This window comes from Pinus tabuliformis, chromosome X (genome assembly GCF_031772625.1).
Source record: "Pinus tabuliformis cultivar Carrire ecotype Pingquan chromosome X, CPIR1, whole genome shotgun sequence".
In the NCBI taxonomy this organism is placed as follows: Eukaryota; Viridiplantae; Streptophyta; class Pinopsida; order Pinales; family Pinaceae; genus Pinus; species Pinus tabuliformis.
In genome coordinates, this window is record NC_142308.1 from 1193515777 (window position 1) to 1193522742 (window position 6966).

Sequence of the window (6966 nt, forward strand, 5' to 3'; positions counted from 1 at the left end):
CCAGTTTTTCTATGAGAAGATTTAAGTTTTTCTTGCCATGAATGAATGAATTGAATGAGATGTTTATGACTAATTTTCTGGTGTTTTCCTTCATTACAATCTGAGTCACTTGTATGAAATATGTTTATCTTAATCCTTACTTTGAAATTGTTTAATCCTTTATCTCAGGGTTACCTTTATTATCGAGATAATGGTTTTCATTATGCATGTTGCATTAGAGTGTCAAGTTAGAAATATAAGTGTATAAAGTGGGTGACAATACTTGTACCCATGAGCTATCTATTACAAATTGCATGTGCCAATTATACTTAAGTAGATTACTGTGTTAATTATTTTTATGATAATGTATTATAATTGTGAATCCTTATATCTCTAAGAACAAAGTTAATATTGAAAGCATAATATGTGGTTATAATACACTAATGGGGTTTAAGAGGAGATCATATATGAATAGGTGAGATAGCTATGAAATCTACATCTTACCTTTAAATAAGAAATATAGTATACCTATTATATGTCATAAATTAAATACTTATGCATGTGGAACAATCGTGGAATTAATGCTTGATTCTCCTCAGTGTATGGACAATGGTTCAAATTATTTGTGTTTGCATGTCTAAGACTACCTTCAGACTAGTCCAGATAGTTATGCATGTGAATGAAGGGTTGGTCAATAACATATTGACTATGTGTAGAGGACTATGATCATGATACAAAACCATATTAATTACAATAAACTTGAATCAATGTCCATTAATACTTGTAGGGATTAACCCAAGGGTTTCATAGGACGCATGCCATGATTAGTTTTTAACGGTTGATCATATACCATAGACTTGTTAATGAATCTAAGGCCCCATATAATAAAACCAATAAAACAATTAAGGGGAAATTTGTACTATGGCCTAATAATAATATGGCTGAGGTAATTTTAGAAGACAAGATGTGCAAGGAGGGGTAAAACTTTAACTATAAATGAAGAAATCCTTAATTTAATGGAGCCTAAGGGTGAAATTTCTGGGTAGGCAAGGAGGTTCATTACATGTCTCATGCATGATTATTCAATCATCCTCCTACATAAATATCACACATGCAACTATACACATATGCTGAGAGAATTCAACAATATATACAAGGTAAGGAGCAACATATAGTACATTCCATGCAATGGAATCTCACAAGAGAAATTGAAATAATGTCACTTGGAAAATCGAGCACCTACACCCAACCTAGAACTAACTTCCTTTAGTTGACTCTTGAGCCGAACATTTTGTCATGGATCAACTACCTCTTGTGATCCCTTCAATAGGTATTTAATACTATCTTTCATGATATGGTTTCCTTTAGTTGCATCCTGCTTTTAGGTGGATATTTTATCCATTTGCCTAGTATTTTCATGGAAAATCTCGCCTTTCCTCTTGCGAGAATTTTCCCATAAAATCTTTCCTTTCTCTCCTACAAAGCTTTTACATTTATCTTGCTCGACTTTCTCTTCCGCGAGGATTTTCTGATAAAAGCTTACCTTTATCTCCTGCGAGGATTTTATGTTAAACTTAGCATCCTTTTCTAGCTAAGAAACCTAATATATATTTATCTCCCAATCCATCAATCTTATCTAGAATTTAATCTAGAAGTCTTATCATGAAAGAATTATCCATTCCCTTTCAACAATGGAATTTTACTTTACAAGAATCTCATCTCTTGGTGTCTCATTTTCCAGGTGATTAATTTATATTTATTTATTTAATAATAGAGTATTTACTTTCATTATCACACCTTCAACCTAACCTTTCTTAGCTTAGGTTAACAGATTGTTACATACAATGGAGGGGTGTTACACATTGGAATATGTTAAAACTGATAGTACACTGCCTTGGAATATCCATATCAATTACGATACTTGAATTCTTTTCATGGAACAATTATTTTGGGTTGATTTATTAGTTAAATCATTTATCACTAAATGTGGTTGAAGTTCCACTTCCACAACTTCACCTCCACTAGTCCTTCTGATAGTTAGAACTAGTTAAACTGACAATAACTCAAATTAAACTAATATAGATTGCTACAAATTAGAAATAAAACATACTAAAATAAAATTAAGCTTCACCAACTCTAATTAACTAAGTTAACTGAGTGAAAAGTTCAATTTTAGCTTAGTTAACTACCTCCAAGATTTCCGCTAAAATAAAAATTCAATTTTTCTCTAGTTTGTCCAATGCATAAGTCAAAGTGAGATTTTGTTGCTACATTTTAAATAATAAGTTCCCTTTATAATCTTAATTAAGTCCAAATCCATAACCCTAATATCCCTTCTAGAACCAACTTAGAGATAAATGATCGAGATTATTTCTAGGTCTTAATAGTTAAATTATTAATCCTTCAAAAATAACTTAGTAACCCATAATAATTAATTAAATTAATTGTTGTACTTTTCCTATGTTAGAATTAGGAAACAAGATATAAATCACTTAGTCCACCAAGTAAGAATGTAGAACAGGAAAATAATGTCTTCTACATGCTAAGACACCAACCCTATGTAGAGTACCTTCCAATGCTAACACTAACTTCAACAACAAGGGGATAAGGCAAATATGCAATTAAAAATGTAGTTTTCTTATTTTTCCCTCCAAAATATCCACCCTTAGGGATGGCATCATTATCTTGAGTTATATTGGTTCTTTTAAAGTTAAATTTGTTAGTACATTCTTGAGACCCATTTTTTACATTAAAATTACCCTAATGTAAATACCAAGAAGGTAATAATCAAATTTTCTACCAGCCCTACGCCAATGAGTAAGCCCCTTCATTTTGCATTATTCAATGAGCTAGCTAGGCCTTCAACCACTAATAATAATATGAGTGGAAAAAGTGGGTGCCCTTGTCTTAGACCCTTCTCAACATGGAAAAATGAGGACATCACTATGTTAATCAAGACCATAAGATATACCAATGTGACGTAGATGATAATATGAGTTGTAAAATGCACTTCAAAACCTATATGGGTTAGAAGTAGGTTGATATAAAGCCACCTAATGGTATCACAAGCTTTGGAGGGGTATATATTTAGAACTGCTCCTTTAATTTTATGTGATTTTAGGTTGTGGAGTCATTCCTACACAAAACCAATGTCTCATGGATTTTTCACCCTTCCAAAAAGCTAAGATAGTCTTTGGAAATAGATTTGGATGGGATAATATTAATTCGGCTAGAAATTACTTGACTAGAATCTTTTAGATGCATTTGAAGAGTGAAATCAGTTAAAAACCATTAAAGGACGTAGGATTGGCTACTTTTGGAATAAGGGATATAAATTTTATACTGAAATATGTTAAAATATTCCTTATCCTGTAGACTCCTCCACTACACGAAGAAGGTCATTCACAAAGAAATCATAAAATTCCAAAAAAAAAAACCCAATAGTCCACCAATTCAAGCGAGGTCTCTTTTATTTTTGGAAGTTGTATAAGACCTCTTATCATTTTAAGTCTGATAGTTCTATAATGAGATTGAGATTACCCTCCTCGAAAACAAAGTAACAACAAATTTATGTTCTTTTAAGAATGTTTTCAATATGAACTTTGAAGACGGTACGAGAATGATCATTTCCCAACCATGAAAGATCCTTAAAAGATGTCACATTTCATCCTTCATATCTTCGAGGCTCCGGATAGCACAAGTCATCTTCCTTTTACAAAATTTTAAGAAAATTGTGTTTCATATCTGCAACCAAGCCAAATTTACTACTCCTTAGTTTCCATAAGGTCTCATTTTCCTTTAGAAACTTCCTTTTCCTAGCTTCAAGATGGAAAAGTTTATCTTTTGTATCATTGTTTATGAACCCTCCATCCTCAAAGGCTCAAAGAAAAAATAATTCATCCTCCACCTCTTTCATTTCTTGATCATCTATTATCCTCTTATTAACTGCTCCAAATGGATCGTAACGTTGAGAATCTAAGGCATTATAATTTAGGTGATTTGTCTACTTATGATAATTTCTTGTAATAGACATTTGCTTGTTGATTATGATATTCTCTTTCTTGTCATGTTTTTTATGTTCTTCTCATCAAGACAATTAGCATATCATGAAAAAATAGAGATACAAGAGACACAATATATAGGATTGTTAGCTAGGACCAAAACCTCTCACTCTTACAGAGGAAAAACCAAACGAAATTATTCTTATATATCTTCAATTGATGAACACCAAGACCATGAAAATGACCCTTGACACTAAAGTCTTCATGAGACCAATCCACTAGCCTCTTTTCTGACACAACTTCTTCTTCCTCCTCTTCTTGGCTTCCCTGAGAATCTAAGTCTCCTTGAGAATCTTGGTCTTAAGATAGAGACCTATTTGACTTATACTCTACACCTTATAATGAGGTATTATACCAAAATAATATCACCTCAATGTAGCTGCAAGAATTCACCTTCTTCTGGCACCTTCCTGTCCTCTACCTTCGCACGAGGGAGGATATAATACCTAAAACACTCCACAAACTAACTTCATCCTCCTTCCATTTTACTTCGATCAGATAGATTCTTTCTCTAGTATGTTTTTCACACTTCTTTGTAGACTTGCTTGATCGAACTTGATTTCCTCCAATGAAAATGTGTATTAGTATATATAGGTGTTTCTCCATGGTAGTTAGACCGACATGATCTCTTGGAGGATGACTGACATTATCTCTTTAAAGGATATCATCTCACTTCCTCATTCTTTTGCTTCATTTCAGGTTCTTCCACTTGTTCGATAATATGAGATTCCTCTTGATTTATTTTTTTATTGTCCATTTTAAGGCAATTTGTTTTATAGTGCCTAAATTATTGACATCTAAAACACTGAACCTTAACAATTTGTTTTTCTTTTTCTTTTGAGGACCAAATTTACTGAATTTCCTTTTTCCTTTAGTAATTGTTCAACTCATTTTTCTAGGTTCTTCATCATATTGTCCCTTCAACATGTTTTATTCTATCTTGAATAGAGTCAATAATTTTTTGAATTTGATAGATTCCTATTCCTCATTGGGCATGAGGTTACCAACTTGTTCATGAGTTATCATTTAGAATTATGGAAATCACTTCCTTATGCATATGTATGATGATTCTTGTCCTATATGACTTCTTCCTTCTCCATAGGTATTTTTCAATGAGGCTTTCAAGAGCTATACCTTATAAAGCTATAGATTTTTACCCTAGAAATTTTACATGTTACCTATATCTTGAGTTCTTAATGCTTCTACCATGATGTCATTCTCCAATATGATGCATCCTATCTTATTTACAAAAATACTTACCTATACTTTACACAATATAATAATATTTGGAGGATATCATCTCAGTCATAGTAGAGATCTCTCGCTTCCTCCTTCTTATGCTTCTTCATTTTAGGTTCTTCTTGAATTATTTTGTTAGTGTCCCTTTGAAGAAAATTTGTTTTATAGTGCCCATATTCTTGACATCTAAAACACTAAACCTTGGCAATTTTTTTCTTTTTTCTTTTGAGGACCAATTTTACCGAACTTCCTTTTTCCTTTAGTAATTGTTCAACTCATTTTTATAGGTTCTTCATCATATTGTCCCTTCAACATGTTTTCTTCTACCTTGCGGAGAGTCAATAAATTTTTGAATGTGATAGCTTCCTCTTCCTCATTGAACATGAGGCTACCAACTTGTTCATGAATTAGCACATTTATAATGATGGAGATCATGTCCTTATGAGATATCATCTCTCCTAGGTCTTTCAATTGAGTTTTTATTTGAGATGCTATCCAAAGACATCAAGATATCCCTTCATCCTTTGATACCTTCAATTTATATAGATCATATCTAAGCAATATGATCTTTCTTATTGTACTTTCAAAGAATAGTTATATCATCTTATCATATAACTCTTTTGATGTCTCTAGCTCGACTAGATGAGGAATGATGGAATATTTTATAGATTCCTCAAGAATATTTTGAGCCTTTAGATATTTTTCCATGTATTTTGATAGAGCTCGATCTTTAGATGGCTTTGAAATCTCTTCGTGAACTTGATCGATGACTTCATTTACTTCAAGGACTATGTCTATTTTTGCTTTCTATGCAAGGAAGTTTGATATCCCAACCAACTTCTGACTTTCCTTGAAACTTGAAGTCATTTTACTAGATTATAATAGAGAAGATACTTACTTGTGAAGATATAATCTTCAACTATATTTCTTTGGTGGTGACGAACTTGATGCTTCTCGGATGATTCTTTTAAGGACAATCAAGTCCTTATTTTTGGATGACCTTCTTCCAAGTGAAGAGAATATTTCCCTTTTTATGAAAACACCTTTCGATATAATCCCTCCTTAAATGATGGAAAAATTATGATCTCAAAGATTCTACTAGGGTTTTAGTCTTTCTTTTTGCTTCCTCCTTGATGATGTTTCCAAGACTTTTTGCTAAGGTAGATTTCTTTGATCTAGGGTTTCTTTCATTCTTCTTTGAAACTTGATATTTGTGTTTATTTTTTATTAGATTCCCTTCTCGACTTTAGCGCCTTAGCTATGATACCATGTTGAGGAATATAAGGCATTATTAGTTAGCTAATTTTTCTACTTATGATAATTGATTATGATATACTTTTTCTTCTTTATCACAATCTTCTCTTTCTTGTAATTATTATTATTATTTTCTTTTCATCAAGAAAATAATCATATCATGAAAAAATAGAGAGACAAGAGGCATGGTATATTGGATTGTTAAGCAGGGCCAAAACCTCTCACTTTTTGAGAGGAAAAACCAAATAAAGTTCTTATAGATCTTCAATTGGTGAACACCAAGACCATGACAATGACCCTTAACACTAGAGTCCTACCAAGACCAATTCACTAGCCCCTTTTCTAAAACAACTTCTTCTTATTCCTCTTCTTGGCTTCCTTGAGAATCTCGGTCTTCCTCTTCTCGGCTTCCTTGAGAATCTCAATCTCCTTG